A 16,959-nucleotide genomic window follows, 5' to 3' on the forward strand; every position below is an offset into this window, starting at 1 on the left:
ATCAATGAATTAGAAACCAGGAGCACAGTAGAGCAGATCAACAGAACTAGAAGCTGGATCGTTGTGAGAAATAATAAAATTGACAGACCACTGGCAAGACTTATAAAAGAATAGAGAAAGAACCCAAATTAATAAAATTATGAATGAAAAAGGAGAGGTCACAACCAACACCAATGAAATTGGAAGGATTATTAGAAACTTTTATCAACAGCTATATGCCAAAAAACTAAGCAATCTGGAAGAGATGGAGGCCTTCCTGGAAACCTATAAACTACCAAGACTGAAACAGGAAGAAATTAAGGCCAATTAATTATGAAGAGATTGAGTCAGTGATAAACAACCTTCCAAATAACAAAACTCCAGGGTCGGACCGTTTTCCTGGAGAATTTTACCAAACATTCAAAGTAGAAATAATACCTATTCTCCTAAAGCTATTTCAAAAAATAGAAAGTGAAGGAAAGCTACCAAACTCATTCTATGAGGCTAATATTACCTTGATCCCCAAACCAGGCAAAGACCCCCTCAAAAAGGAGAATTACAGACCGATTTCTCTAATGAATATGGATGCCAAAATCCTCAACAAGATCCTTGCTAATAGAATCCAACAGTACATTAAAAGGATTATCCATCATGACCAAGTGGGATTCATACCTGGGATGCAAGCATGGTTCAACACTCGCAAATCAATCAATGTGATACATCATATCAACAAGAAAAGACTCAAGAACCATATGATCCTCTCAATTGATGCAGAAAAAGCATTTGACAAAATACAGCATCCTTTCCTGATTAAAACCCTTCAGAGTGTAGGAATAGAGGGTACATTTCTCAATCTCATAAAAGCCATCTATGAAAAGCCTACTGCAAGCATTATTCTCAATGGGGAAAAGCTGGAAGCCTTTCCCTTAAGATCAGGAACACGACAAGGATGCCCACTCTCGCCACTATTATTCAACATAGTACTAGAAGTCCTTGCAACAGCAATCAGAAGACAAAAAGGGATCAAAGGTATCCAAATCGGCAAAGAAGAAGTCAAACTGTCTCTCTTTGCAGATGACATGATACTCTATATGGAAAACCCAAAGGAATCCACTCCCAAACTATTAGAAGTTATAGAACAATTCAGTAAGGTGGCAGGATACAAAATCAATGCCCAGAAATCAGTTGCATTTCTATACACGAATAACGAGACTGAAGAAAGAGAAATTAGGGAATCCATCCCATTTACAATAACACCAAAAACCATACGTTACCTTGGAATTAACTTAACCAGAGACGTAAAGGACCTATATCCTAGAAACTATAGATCACTTTTGAAAGATATTGAGGAAGACATAAAAAGATGGAAAAATATTCCATGCTCATGGATTGGAAGAATTAACATAGTTAAAATGTCCATACTACCCAGAGCAATCTACACTTTCAATGCTATCCCGATCAAAATACCGAGGACATTTTTCAAAGAACTGGAACAAATAGTCCTTAAATTTGTATGGAACCAGAAAAGGCCCCGAATCTCCAAGGAACTGTTGAAAAGGAAAAACAAAGCTGGGGGCATCACAATGCCGGATTTCGAGCTGTACTACAAAGCTGTGATCACAAAGACAGCATGGTACTGGCACAAAAACAGACACATCGACCAATGGAACAGAATAGAGAACCCAGAAATGGACCCTCGGCTCTTTGGGCAACTAATCTTTGATAAAGCAGGAAAAAACATCCGGTGGAAAAAAGACAGTCTCTTCAATAAATGGTGCTGGGAAAATTGGACAGCTACATGCAAAAGAATGAAACTTGACCACTCTCTCACACCATACACAAAAATAAACTCCAAATGGATGAAAGACCTCAATGTGAGACAGGAATCCATCAAAATTCTAGAGGAGAACATAGGCAACAACTTCTATGACATCGGCCAGAGCAACCTTTTTCACGACACATCTCCAAAGGCAAGAGAAATAAAAGATAAAATGAACTTATGGGACTTTATCAGGATAAAGAGCTTCTGCACAGCCAAGGAAACAGTCAAAAAAACTAAGAGACAGCCCACGGAATGGGAGAATATATTTGCAAAGGACACCACAGATAAAGGACTGGTATCCAAGATCTACAAAGAACTTCTCAAACTCAATACACGAGAAACAAATAAACAAATCATAAAATGGGCAGAAGATATGAACAGACACTTTTCCAATGAAGACATACAAATGGCTAACAGACACATGAAAAAATGTTCAAAATCATTAGCCATCAGGGAAATTCAAATCAAAACCACACTGAGATACCACCTTACGCCAGTTAGAATGGCAAAGATAGACAAGGCAAGAAACAACAATTGTTGGAGAGGATGTGGAGAAAGGGGATCCCTCCTACATTGTTGGTGGGAATGCAAGTTGGTACAGCCACTCTGGAAAACAGTGTGGAGGTCCCTTAAAAAGTTAAAAATTGAACTACCCTATGACCCAGCCATTGCACTACTGGGTGTTTACCCCAAAGATACAGACGTAGTAAAGAGAAGGGCCATATGCACCCCAATGTTCATAGCTGCATTGTCCACAATAGCCAAATCATGGAAGGAGCCGAGATGCCCTTCAACAGATGACTGGATTAAGAAGCTGTGGTCCATATATACAATGGAATATTACTCAGCTATCAGAAAGAACGAATTCTCAACATTTGCTGCAACATGGACGGCACTGGAGGAGATAATGCTAAGTGAAATAAGTCAAGCAGAGAAAGACAATTATCATATGATTTCTCTCATCTATGGAACATAAGAACTAGGAAGATCGGTAGGGGAAGAAAGGGATAAAGAAAGGGGGGGTAATCAGAAGGGGGAATGAAGCATGAGAGACTATGGACTCTGGGAAACAAACTGAGGGCTTCAGAGGGGAGGGGAGTTGGGGAATGGGATAGACCGGTGATGGGTAGTAAGGAGGGCATGTATTGCACGGTGCACTGGGTTTTTATACGCAATTAATGAATCATCGATCTTTACATCAGAAACCAGGGATGTACTGTATGGTGACTAACATAATAAAAAATCATTAAAATAAAAAAAAAGAGAAATGGGCAGAAGACATGAACAGACATTTCTCCAAAGAAGATATACAAATGGCCAACAGACACATGAAAAGATGTTCATTATCACTCATCATCAGGGAAATACAAATCAAAACCACAATGAGAACCACCTCACACCAGTCAGAATGGCTAAAATTAGCATGTCAGGAAACAACAGATATTGGTGAGGATGCGGAGAAATGGGAACCCTCTATCCTGGTTTTTGAATGCCGTCTCCCCTCCCTCTCCTTCTTCCTCCCTCTCTTCCTTCCTTGCTCCCACTTTTCACCAAAAATGCCTTTCCCCTTTGGATCCATTCTTACCTCCCAGAGTTGGCTTGGTGGTGTCCTCCATAGTTTTCCTATCCAGGTGTTTTCCTGCACTTGTGTCCATGTCTGTGGCCGCATCTGGACTCCACTGGGGGCAGCTCAACGCACACACCTTGCACCTAGGACAGAGAAGTAAGCATTTGTCGAATTGTCAGGAATGGCTTTTTCAGGTGATTGTGGTCACTTCGGTGCAGCTTTGGCTCCTGAGACGAATGGGAGGAATCGACCTTGGAGGTGCTTGCTTCTCATAGCTTGCCATGGAGATACTCATGAGACCCACCAAGTATCTGTGGCCAAAGAATGCAAAGCCATGGGAAACAATGTATGCAGAGTGCAAGCCCGTCCCTGTGATGGTGTGAAGACAGGCTCTGGTTCTTACAGGCACTGAGCTGACCTCTGTGGGGCTGTGGCTCGCATTCCACTTACATCTCCTCTTACATCTGCATCGGGAAGGGGACATCTGTTCCAGATGGTTACATATGCATGCGCACGATTCTTTTGTCCAATTCACAGATAATTTGACAGACAGATGGGGGAAGAGCAGCATGCTGGTGTGGCCTGGCTGGTGTGAGGTGTGGGGAGACCTCTGTGGGTCTGCACACGAGGACCTGCTTCCATCTGAACAGAATCTCTGCGAAGCCTTTCTGGGAACTTTCTGGAAGCAGGGCCTGGGTATAGCAACCCTCTGACATGTCGTGGATCCACTCTTGCTTGGCCTAAACCTTTGCAATCTTCTTTCTGCTCCACGGTTTGCAGTTCTGGTGGAAGAGAGGAAAAGCAACTTTGCACCAGGGTAATTTTACACCTTTGGTGGGAACGCGTCTGCCTGCTCTTTCGAGGACTGAAGGGACCCACTGTGAACTCATACTTTGGGTTCAGGTTGTGACCAACCCCTGAGTCGTGTGTTCTTGTCCCCATTTTGCATGTCGGGAAATTGAGTCTAGGGAAAGCAGGCTATGTGGCAAGACTCACAACTAGCAAAGGGCACCATCAGAATGGGAACCCAGTTCTGAAGTCCGCACAGCCCACAGGAGGGCCTGGACAGGAGATGTCGAGAGGGTCCCGTCTGAGGGTCATGATGGAAATACAGCCTCTCCTACTCCCAGGCGGGAGCTCAGAGTCACTCGGCTGGGCGGGGACCTTCCCTCGCTTTTCCTCCAGGTGTTGGAGCATGTGGTGGCGGTGCAGAGGCGCTACAGGAAGGAGCCCCCATTCAGCCACAGCTCACCGCACCCCCCAAAGCTCGGTCCGTCCTTCTGAAGCAGGCTCTCCGAGAAGCAGTGTGGGAGCATCTCAAGTGCGGGCAAAGCTGCTTCGAGCTCCTCACGGCTCTGCATGGCGCTGACCTGCAGGTCCAATGACGTGCACATTCTTCCCTGTTGGTAGCTGCTCCCATTCATCCCAGGGCGCCTCCCCGCGCCGGCCGCGGGCTCCATGCACCTGTTTGAACCTGTGCTTTCTCGGAGTCATTTCTCCTTGATGAGCTTGGGGGGTCTTGTCAAGAGGGGGTGATTGTTTATAGAGGGAGCTTTGCTGTGCCCGCCCCTCTGGTCCTTCCAGCATCAGATGTATTTAATTACTGCCATGCATGCTGAACACCCGGCCTCACCATCTCCCCTTTAGCAAGATCATGTGTGAGTGTGTGTGCGTGTGTGAAAAAACGTAAACAGATTGTATAACAAAGTGTTCTCTAGCTGTCAGCAAGAGCTTTGAAAATAAAACACTTCCCTCCCAACTCACCATTGGCTGGCAGTCGGCACATAATGAATAATCGCTCCGGGGACCCACGGAAAGATGTGTGGGAAAACTTTAATTAAAAGCTTGTCAGTACAATTTTACCTGGGTGACATCACCCGCGTGAAATGCCGCTGCAGGCTTTGTTGTCTGTGGGATCGCAGGGCACACACTTGTTTTGCTGACAGCAAACAATTCAGAAAGGCCTTTAAGAGCTGGCAGTGGGTGGACGGAGTGGGAGGGAGCCGCTGGGCTCGGGCGAAACCCCATCGTGTGTGGGGTTCTCATTCTCTAATGAGCAGCTGGAGTCGGCTCCGGGGTGCGGGGGCAGGGGGCAGTCTGGGCCTGGGCCTGGGCCTGGGGCAAGGCGAGTCCAGCTGGAGGCGCCGGGGCTTTTGGTGGGGGTCCCGGCCAGGTCTCCTGGGGGTGCAGGGGCACCGTGTTCACCCTCAAGGTACTCCCCAGCCCTCCTACAGTGCGAGCAGGGCGAGCAGTGTCCCTGGTGGGCGGGATGTCCAGCCCCCTCCCTGAACAGAGCAGTATTAGAAAAGACAGGCCTGGTTTGAGCCTGAGCTCGAAGCGAACATGTATGTGGGGGACACGTGGGGTTCTCTGTCCTTCCAAACAAGCCTTGCTAGACGCTGCCTCCCGGCAAAGCAATTATTTTCAGATGTCCTCTCAATTGAAGACATCCACTCCCGCCTCACCTCTAAGTGAGTCATCAAAACTAATACTGAATCCACCTTAGCCATTTAAAATGGCTCTTGAGGTTAGAAAGAGAAACTGAGTTTTCACCTGTGGAGAGATCTGGAGATTCCTGAGGACCAACTGAGTCAACATTGCAGGAGGTGGGAGTTCTCTTGGGTTTTGGATTTGGCAAACACCCCTCATTCCTTGTTGGCTTCTGTGGCTCCCCTCTAATTTGTTACAAGCTTGCATTCCTAATATTAATGGATTAATTGCAAGTTATAGCAATTAAATACTAATTAATCCATTTTCTGAACAATGCCCTTCTTTTATCTATAAACTGTTTACTTGACATACAATATTTTGGTAGCAATTAAATGTTACAATACAACCCAACACTTTCCAAACTGTGTTTAGGCAAGTAAGTAAGCAAGCAACTTCGCTACTTACATCAATCACTGAGCAAGCGGAGTGTGGACAAGGCTGGATAGGGATGGCCTGGGCCGCGGGGAGCGTGCGCCCGCCAGGTACCTGCTGGGGTTATTGTGTGGGACTTATCTTGGGTGGACCACGTTCACGTCTGCACGGTGACAGCCAGCTGAAAGGGGTTAAGGCAACCGCAGCTCGCGCTGCCCGGCAGGAGTCAGAGCAGACTCTGTTGGAGAAGACCCAGCACCCTTGGGAAGGTCCCCAGCCCCTTGTTCCCAAAGGAGTATTTGGAGCCAAGCTGCTCCCATCCAAAGTGGCTTTTCTAGCCGAGGCAGTTGTCGTCCCAGGAGTGGGCAAATTCGTCTGTGGCAAAGATGGGCAGATTTCAGTTAGGAATGGATTGTACTCTGAGAGCTCACGGGTGAGCCCACGCTCGATGCCGGGGTGCATTTCCCAGGCTGGCGTGCAGCTCTGTCCTATGGCTGCTCTAAGAGAGGGTGCATTCTAGGCCCCAATCCAGAAGGGACTGGGCACCCCTTCTTCCAGCAGAAACTGCAGACACTGTGGTGTGGGAACGGCCATGGAAGCGGGAGTGTGTGTCTGGAACACCCCCACTCAGGGCATGAGGTTGTTACTACCAAGGGGGGAAGCCATAGCTTGAGGGCGTCCTCCGTGGGCCTCTGTGCCCTCCACGTTCAGACTGAAGGCGGGTCACTGTCGGGGGCGGGGGCGGGGGGCTCCTGATTGGGGCCCGGGCTCCACCTGCTGAGCCTAGGCAGGGTCTTCATAAGCTGGTTTGATGGTTTTATTTGGCATTTCCCTGGTAATGAACCCACCCAGGGATGTTTTCAGGAGCCCGCCCTACACCCCCTCCCCCGCCGGACCCCTCCCCCTCCCCCATCTCTCCTCTCCCAGTTTCCTTTTGCCCTTTTTTGTTTCCCACACTGAATCCCCTCTTCCCAACTGAGGGGGCGGGGATGGGTTTGGTCTCTTTCATCTTCTGCAAAGAGATCCAGATGTATTCTTCGGTTTACGGTTTACGTTCCGCTCACTTTCCTTCTCTCTCTACTGTCTTCGGCGTCATTGCCGGTCTCGGTGTTACGCAGATCCCCGGACACTGCAATTTCTGAGATCCCTGTGCCTCGGAGTGAGGACTGCCCGCTCTCTGCCTTCCTGAAAGCCAAGGACACCTTTCTCTCCCTCCCACCGCGTTCAGGTCGGCTTAGACGATGCAAGTAAAGCCCGGAGTGTTCTTAGGAGACCCCCTTCAAAAGGAATTTTGATAGTGATTCAGGGTCTTCTCGGTGAATGTCATAGTTTGGGTTGGCAAAAAAAGTTATTCTTCTAAAAACATTGTTTTGAGACAGCATTTGTTAAAGCCACCAATACTTGTCAGCGAGTGGTAGTCTTGAAGCAGATTATTGCTTCCCAAACTACTCCCCGGGCCCCTGCCCAGAACGGCCCCCATGCCGCTGTTGCTTTGCTGGGGGCACCGGGTCTGTCCGGCAGGAGCGGCCGCGGACTCGGAACAGAGCGCAAGTTCAGGGGGCTCTGGGAGCTTCGGAGACCCGCTCCGGTGCGGCCCAGGCTCGCCCTGCTGGCTGGCGGGCCCTGGCGGTGAGAAGCCGTGTTAAGCCAGGCTTTCCACCCCGTACGAGAGGAGTCGGTCTGCTAAACCCAGGGCTGCCCGACGGCTGTCCCATGACTGGGACCCCCTCCCCCGGCCCTCCCGCTTGCTCTGTATCACAGCTCCTCAGTATCACTGATGGCTCCGGACTGTGCGGGGGCGTGCTCTTTGGTAACCGTGGCTCTGCGCCTTCTTCGGCTTGTTTATACAAATGTTTCTCTTCCACTTTTCTGTTCCTGGATGAGTCGTTGCGTGTTTCTTCCCGTAGATGACTTATTTTAAACACACTTCTTTGAGAATTATTCATATAACTTTACAAAAGAAATCTGGTAATTAAAATCATTGAGTATTTACATGTCTAGGAAAAGACAGGGGGATTAATGGAACAGAGTTCCTTGTCCAAGGAAGGATGACGTACAGAGGGGCACCTGACAATTACCAAGGAGGGGATGTTTACTACGTGATGATACCATGGCTAGCGGTTTGGAAGAAAGAAACATGTAAAAAAAAATATACATCCTATGTGAAAAATTCATCTAATAAATACACATCTCACATGGAAATAAATTTAAGATGGACGAAATACACAAATATGAAAAATGAAACCACGAAAGGTCAGGAAGCAAATGGAGTGCATTTTTGTTTTTTGGTTTTTTTTAAAAGATTTTATTTATTTATTCGACAGAGAAAGAGACAGACAGCAAGAGAGGGAACACAAGCAGGGGGAGTGGGAGAGGAAGAAGCAGGCTCATAGCAGAGGAGCCTGACGTGGGGCTCGATCCCACAACGCCGGGATCACGCCCTGAGCCGAAGGCAGACGCTTAACCGCTGTGCCACCCAGGCGCCCCTGAAGTGCATTTTAGTTACATTGCTCTGGTTTTGAGAAGGACTTTCAAATATGGATCACAATTACTCTGAAAAAAGAAAGAAAAATTTGATAAAAATGTAAAGGCTACTTAAGGCAAATAAAAACAAAAAGTGAGAAGAAGTGATAAAATGGGGGAAACATTTTTTACAAAGAAAAGAGCTCCCCAAATCAAGAAGATGATCAATGCCCACACAGGAGACTCCTGGAAGTCCCAGCACACACGCTCGCTGGTATGCACAGCGGCCGCGTGTGCGCGGCCTGCACGCCTCCCAGAGTGTGTAACACTGCTTATGGCAGGAGGTCGAAAACAAAAGCCGTGTTTAAGCCGGCAAACATGGAACTTTCGGCGACACAGGGTCCGAGGCGCTCTACCACACTCCACGGCAGGCCCAGTGCTGCAGAGTTCCTTGAGGAAGTTAACGTAAAAAATTCATGCAGAAATTCAACATGTACAAATTTGTTAAGAGAATGGTTTCCCCTCTCCTCTATGTTGCTGTCTGATTATTACAGTCTGCATTCCCTTGTTATTTCTGATAAACAGGTAGCACTCTCCTAACAAGAAAAATAGTAATTTTAAGATTAAATATTCCTCCTTGCATGTATACATTTTTTAAACTCTAAACATTCCAAATCAAATTTTCAAAGCGCAAGTTACTCTTGAGCGAGGCCCCATCTCAGTCCTGAAACAATGCGGGGTCGCTTCCGGTCAAGAGGTGCCTGGATGAGGGGAATGGGCAGCGTGGAGCAGGAGAGGGTGCGAGGGTGTCCTTTCCCCAGGACGCCGCCCTGCCCTCGCCAGCAGCTGATCTGCAAAAGAGAAAACGAGAAAGCACGTTGTGCGATGAACACGTCTGGGAGTTCACCACCACAGGGACTGTTTCTGCAAAGTACTGCTGACCTTGCCGGCCTGCTCAGAGGCCCCCCAAGGACTTCCCGCAAACGGGCGCAGGACACGAGAACACCCTCGCTTTGCCTGTGATGGCAGAGACAGAGCTGCCGAGACCAGGAGCTGCTTCTGTGCAAGGCCAGCCCTCCTTCAGGCCCCGCCCAACACTCGGTGACACCTGGGGCCCCACTGCTTGTCCCTATGACCACGGCTCTCCCAGCAGACACTGGATCCCCAGCCCCCACCTGTAGGCCTGTGTCTGCAGCCGCGAGGGGCAGACAGAGAGGCTCAGCATCCCGCCTTGATGGCGCTATGATCCGCAAGTGACTTCTTTGACAATGGGACCTGGGGATACAAAGTGGGAGCCTCAGCTTCTAAGTCCCCCACTCTGTTTTGCTCCCACTGGTTAACGCATCCTTTCTTCCTCTGGACTCCTGAGCCCTGAGACGGCGCACGGAGAGAATGCGCCAGGCTAGGGAGTTGAACAGGAGAGAATTCAGCACACGTGGTCCTCTGTCGCTAGAGCTTGGTGAACTTGTGCACGGCCCTCTGTTCACGGGGTGAGGGGCAGAACACAAAGCCTTTCAAGGTAGTTGGGCCCCAGGGTTTGGAAGTTGTGGCTCCCGCTGCTGGCTTCGTGTCTGCTGCCACGGTTGCTGTCACTGGGGGACCGCTTGCAGGGCGAGGTGGGGCCTCCACGCCAAGCTCGGCAGGTGCGTCTTCTGTGCTGGAGCTGGGGGGCACTACTTAGCCCACGAGCTTCGAGCCTCTCTGGCAGGACACCGCCAAGATGGCGTAATCACCTGTCAGGGCTACACCGCCTCAATGACGGGTCTCTAAATAAATGTGCACGATTTCAGTCCAGACCAAGAGAGATGGCTTCCCGTTGCAAGACATCCTCCTCCGTTTGAAACAGTGAACCCAAATTTGCTCTGCTTCCATTGGCTTTCTCCAAATCCATGGCGTCTCCTTGGTAAGTGCTTCACCGCTGTGCCTGGAACAAGCCATGCACCTGCCCGGGGAGGGGAGCCATGGCCCGGGAACTGAGTCCCTGAGGATGGAACTCGGCCTCAGCATCACTCCTTCCACTGACAAGGCCTTCCTTCCTTTGTCTCCCTTGCCTCTCCCTGCATCACCGTCCCCACCACCCCTGCCTCTCCCTGCATCACCTTCCCTACCACCCCTTCCTCTCCCTGCATCACCATCCCCACCACGCCTGCCTCTCCCTGCATCACCGTCCCCACTACCCACTGCACTCTCTCCTCTTGTACCAAAGTTGAAATCATTTTCTATGACAGGGGATTGGAACTTCTGAATTTCCAAGAACTAATAAAAGAAATGTATTATAGGTTGGAAGAAAGGTGGCCAACTTTTATGTAAGCAACAATAAGACAATAAAGATAAGCAAAACCAAAACACATCAACTATTATTACCATCACCAAATTTTGTAAAGGAAAGACATTTTAAGCCCCAACCCGAAGAACGTTGTAATTCAGAATAAAGAATAATGCCTTCCAAGCATGGTTGATGGGCAACTTGATAACCACACACACTACATTTTTCTTGTTTTTCGCCTTCCCTCCCAGACTGTTGGAACCTCCGTGGCTGAGTGGTGTTTGGGAACCCTGCCCCACGGCAGGCTTGCCGGCTCGAGTGTCCTATTTCTACCTCAGCTAGACATGGAAGAAAGCCCAGTGATTATTTGGTCTCATGGCAGGAATAATTTAAAAATCTCCCCAAATATACTTCTGTCCATTGGAAATGGATTAAAACATAAACAGGTAATAGAGTTGCTTCCAGAAGAATCATCTCATTCATCAACTTTTGCTCAAACTGTTTGCCAACTTCCACATTAAGCCAAATTTCATTCCTGAAGACTCCGCTTTGATCTCCTTGTGCCTGCCGTCCAGAGACTATCGTGTAATATGAGAGATGTTCTGTGGTAGTTTTGTGATGTGCAGTTAGCTGTGGAATCCATTGGCTTGGGTTCTGTAATGTGTGCACACCCCTGGTTTGTGCAACACACAGCATTTCAAACAGGCAGACCCTCATTTCTTTGTCTGAATTTGTGTTGGCCGAGAACACTATGTCATTGCTCGGGCCCTGCCAGTTACTCTCTCTCAGTGCATCATTATTTAAGGATTGGAACTCAAGACAAAACAAAAACAGGCACTGAAGCTGGTGCGGCTACACTTCTGCAAGAGAACACGGATCAAACGATCAGCTTGTTAGACCCGCGCTCGCTTCTGTGTTCTCAGACTGAGCTATGCAAATCGTCCTCTAGGAAGCTCATAATTGAACAATTGTCTTGATGAACCCAAGCAGTCAAAATAATCCAGCCTGAGATAACACATATACACAGGCCTGCTCTGTTCTACAGCACGTGAACAAGAGTGCAGACCTCCTGGTTTCCAGCCTAACACACAGCGTTTTCAGGTTGATCAGACTGCTCTTTACCCAGGCACGCCCGATGTTGAGGCTGGAGTGCTTGCCAGGGTCTGGAGTTGTTGGTTGAGTAAATGCATGACTTTCTCTCCTCTTCAGGTTACTGCAGACCTTTGTCTGTGACAAAGAATGCCGATCACCAGCTCAATAGTGGCAAGGCATCAAAATCACCTTTGGGTTTCAGAGCCTTTCCATCCATGTATCTGGCTGGTCATACGAGCCTGCAGATGGTAATTGTGGGTGATGCTGGCTGTGTGACTTCGCAGCAGATAGGAAGGGAGAGGAAGAGCGTGGCTCCCGTCCAGCCTCATCAGAGGAGTGGAGGGCGTGGGCACCACAGCTCCACACGGACGATTGCTAACGTGTTAGAGTGACACGGGGCAAGTGGGAAGGTACCTGTTTGTATAGTGACCGTACTAGAATTGCACTTTTAAACTGATGTTTTCTCTCTTAAAGATGACAGTTCGGGGGGGGGCACTTAACTCAAGGCTCATTTTATTTTATTTTATTTTATTTTATTTTATTTTATTTTCAAAGATTTTATTTATTTATTTGACAGAAAGACAGCCAGCGAGAGAGGGAACACAAGCAGGGGGAGTGGGAGAGGGAGAAGCAGGGTCCCAGCAGAAGAGCCTGACATGGGGCTCGATCCCATAACGCTGGGATCACGCCCTGAGCTGAAGGCAGACGCTTAACGACTGCGCCACCCAGGCGCCCCGAGGGTCATTTTAAACTGTGGCCCTGAAGATTCAGAACCGTCAGATTCTACGTGGCACTGTGGTTTTATGCGCTCTGGGGATAGCGACTATTCTTCGCTGACGGTAGAACTACTTTGCAGAACTGGCCCAGAATCTCTTCACACCTGGAAGGTGAAGAAGATGTAAATACAAAATCCAATAACCAATAAACCAGTGCTATTTATTTGGAGTCTTCACATAAAATATGTTTATAAATAATGAAACTGATTATTTTTGAGATTTTTAAAATGTGGTTTCTAAGATTATTCCAAAAGGGATTTTTTTTAAAGTTCTGAAATTTTATGGGGCACCTGGGTGGCTCAGTCGGTGAAGTGTCTGCCTTTGGCTCAGGTCATGATCTCTGGGTTCCTGGGATTGAGCCCCTCGTTGGGCTCCCTGCTCCTTGGGGAGCCTGCTACTCCCTCTGTGCTCTCTCTTTCTCTCTCTCTTTCTCTCTCTCAAATAAATAAAATCTTTAAAAAAAAGTAAAGTTCTGAAATTTAAAAAACAAGCTTGCATTATTGGGATCAACAGACACTAAAACTAACCACATATTGAACACAGCAATACATTAGGTGTTATGCTAAGGGTTTTATATGCATAATCTCATTTAATTTCCAAAGAGACTTTTTATCTCAGCTCATAGTTTCTTTGGAAGGACAACTACCTTAAAAACATAATAAATTTCCTTGTGCACCAAAGGACACTATCAACAGAGTAAAAAGCTACCTGCAGAACGGGAGGAAATATTTACAAATCACATATCTCATAAGGAGTTAATACGCAGAATACATAAAGAACTCCTACAACCCAGCAACAAAGAAAAAAAAAGTGATTTAAAAATAGGAAAGAATGTGAATAGACATTTCCCCAAAGAAGATGTACAAATGGCCAATAAGCACATGAAAAATGTTCAAGATCATCGATCACTGGGGGATTGCAAATCGTAACAATGACACAAACCACTTCACACCCATTAGGGTGGCTACTACTGAAAAAAAGCAGAAAATAAGTATTGGCGAGGATGTGGAGAAATTGGAGCCCTCGTGCACTGCTGGGGCGGAAGGAAAATGGTGCAGCCTCTATGGAAAACAGTCCTTAAAAAATTAAACATAGACTGGTCATGGGTAGTAAGGAGGGCACGTATTGCATGGTGCATTGGGTGTTATACGCAACTAATGATGCATCAAACTTTGCATCGGAATCCGGGGATGTACTGTATGGTGATTAACATAATATAATAATAATTAAAAAAAATTAAACATAGAACTTCCATATAATCTAGCACTTCCACTTTTGGGTAGGTCTCCAACAGAACTGAAGGCAGGGACTAGAACCGATATTTGCACATCCATGTCTACAGCAGCAAAGCCAAAAGGCGGAAGCAACCCGCGCGTCCACGGACAGGTACGTGGACGAACAGAACATGTTACATGCACCTGGTGGAATAGTATTCATGCTTAAAAAGAAGGAAATTCTGACACGACCTTGAAGACACCATGCTGAGTCGAATAAGCCCATCACAAAAGGATAATTACTGTATGTTTCCACCTAGACAAGGTGCTCAGAGTCGTCAGAATCATACAGACAGAAAGTAGGACGGTGGGGGACCAGGTGGGGGAGGGGGTGGGAAGTTCAGGCTTCCTGAGGGCGGGGTTTCGGTTTTGGAAGGTGAAACCGATCTGGTGATGGGTGGTGCTGATGCTTGCACAGCAATGGAAATGCCCTTGAACGGTGCACCTAAAAAGGGTCAAAATGGCAAATGCTGTCTTATGTATGTCTTAACAAAATTAAAAAACAAAAACAGACAATGAATCTCTTATCTATTTGCCTCCAGTCAGCTCTGTGTGCCAATTTTCTGGATGTCCTTAGACTTGCTCTGTTACTTGGCTCTTTTACTCCCAGCCAGTATCTCTGGGCCTTGATCTCTGCCCTGAATCAGGCCATGTGGCTTTGCTGGAAGAACCACACTCTAGTCCTGTCCCCTGGGCATTGTGGGTGGTTGAAAGCATCACCTTTGCTCTGAGATATCTTAACCTATTCAGAAGTTTTAACAAAGGGCTTGATGGCTTTGAAGAGAAGAGATTATAACCTTCCGATTCTGAAAACCCCCTTAATTTCTTTTCTGAGCTCACATCTTTCTTGTAGCATCATGTCAGACACAGCCAGCAAACACCATCATCCAGTCTCTCCAGTCCATACACTTCCTGTGAGCCACCCAAGTTAGCAGAGCTGAGAACTGCTCCAAACACTTCCCCCCTTCCTGGGGTGGGTCTGCACCTGCAGAGGGGCCAGTACTAGTGTCCTCGACGGCTGACACCCATCCGCCAAATGAACGCCACGTACTGTAGGTGTCCTGTTAGGACAGCACCTCACCTCTGGTCCCAATGCCAACACCACCTATGATGATCTAAATTACTTTTGTGTGAGCAACGATCCCAAAATGTCAGTAGGTTTTTAAAGATTTATTTATTTATTTTGGGGGGGGAGGGGCAGAGGGAGAGGGAGAAAGAAACTTTAGCAGACTCCTCACTGAGCGTGGAGCCCGACTTGGAGCTCGATCCCACGACCCTGATATCACGACCTGAGCCTAAACCACGAGTCGGATGCTTAATGGACTGCACCACTCAGGGGCCTTTAAAATGTCAAGGGGTTTAAAACCACAGGTGGATTTCTCATTGTAATCTTTCAAGGACCCCTAACCTGGCAGAAAAGTCGTAATCCTCAATGTTGCTATCGGCCAGGGGCCGGTCATTGCTCCTGGGGGGCTGCCATTCTTTCTCAGGCTTTCCAGTGAGTCACGGCTCTCTCACACTTCAGATCTTTCCAAATTTCCCACCTGCCACTTCACTCCTGCCTCTAGCTAGAGAAAGTTCTCTACTTCTAAGATCTTGTGTGATGGGACCAGGCCAACCTGGAAAACCCAGGATGATTCCCGATTCATCACATCCACAGTCTCTTTGCCATTTTCCCTCCGTAGTCACAGGTTCCAGAGAATTAGGGCGTGGGCATCTCCGGGGAGCCTTACTGGATTCACCGTACTGTCACAGACCAGAAGAGTAGGAAACAAGACACGACAAACCAACCTTCTACTCACATGACTCTTGTCCTTGCCTACTTGGCCTCCACGATGGCTGACACCTCTTTGCCATTGTTCACTGGGCAGGTGGAGACTCCTGCCTGGGGTACAGGTGGCCAGTCACTGAGGGAACTGCATGGTTCAGTGGAAAGAGCTGAATTTTAGATCTTTTTCCCTGGGAGGGCACTGATCCCTGTGGATGTTAGTTCACTTATTTGTAAAATAGATTTCAAAATTTGTGTGTGTCATGGAAACCCTTGCTCCAGGCTCCAGAGAGACTGGAGGGGGGGGCAGCTCCAGGTCACGCCGCCCTGTCGGCTTCCTTCCCGCAGGCCCCACGCTCCAACCGGCACCACGCCTGCTGAAGGGCCTCAGAGAGAAACGTCCTCTGCCGCTCCCTGCCGGGACCTTCCTCGCTCGCGCCATGCCATCAGCGGACACATCGTCCTAAGATCTCCTGTTGGTGAAGAGTCTTGGCCTGAACGTCTGTGCTGTGTTTTGAAGGGTTCTCCAGGCCGCTCAAGGACAGAGTCTGACCCTGAGTCGAGAGCTTGAGCAGAGCCTGTGTTCTGCATCCTCTAGATGAGATTTTTGTCCCTTTTTGAATCAGCTGCTGGGTTTTCTTTCCAGCTCCAGGGGCGGTGATTACTCAATGCACAGAGTGCTGCCTTCCTGATAGATATCTCTGCCGACGCGGTTTGATGGGGTTCATTTGTACAGCGTGGGGAGCTGTCCCGATCCTCGCTGGCTTCTGGTGGCCTGCGTGCAGGCAAACACCTGCCGGGACCTGCCTGCAGCCAGGGCACCTCGGGACAACGGCCCCCGCCTCCGTGCCGTCTGCAACAGTGTGAAAGGCCGAACCAAGGGCTTCGTGATGGTCTGCAAGCACTGAGCTTTTAAAAACACGTATAGGAAGGGAATGTATTTACTCTCCAACCATAGAAGTTTCGAATTGCAAATACGGCAAGCCATCAGGGAAAGCTGAGGGATGCACTTCACGTCCTACAAGATTGTGTCTAATATCTTTACTGAAGGTTAGTCTGGGGGCTCCTACAGGGACAGAGCCCATCTCAG

This window comes from Ailuropoda melanoleuca, chromosome 3 (genome assembly GCF_002007445.2).
Source record: "Ailuropoda melanoleuca isolate Jingjing chromosome 3, ASM200744v2, whole genome shotgun sequence".
Lineage (NCBI taxonomy): Eukaryota > Metazoa > Chordata > Mammalia > Carnivora > Ursidae > Ailuropoda > Ailuropoda melanoleuca.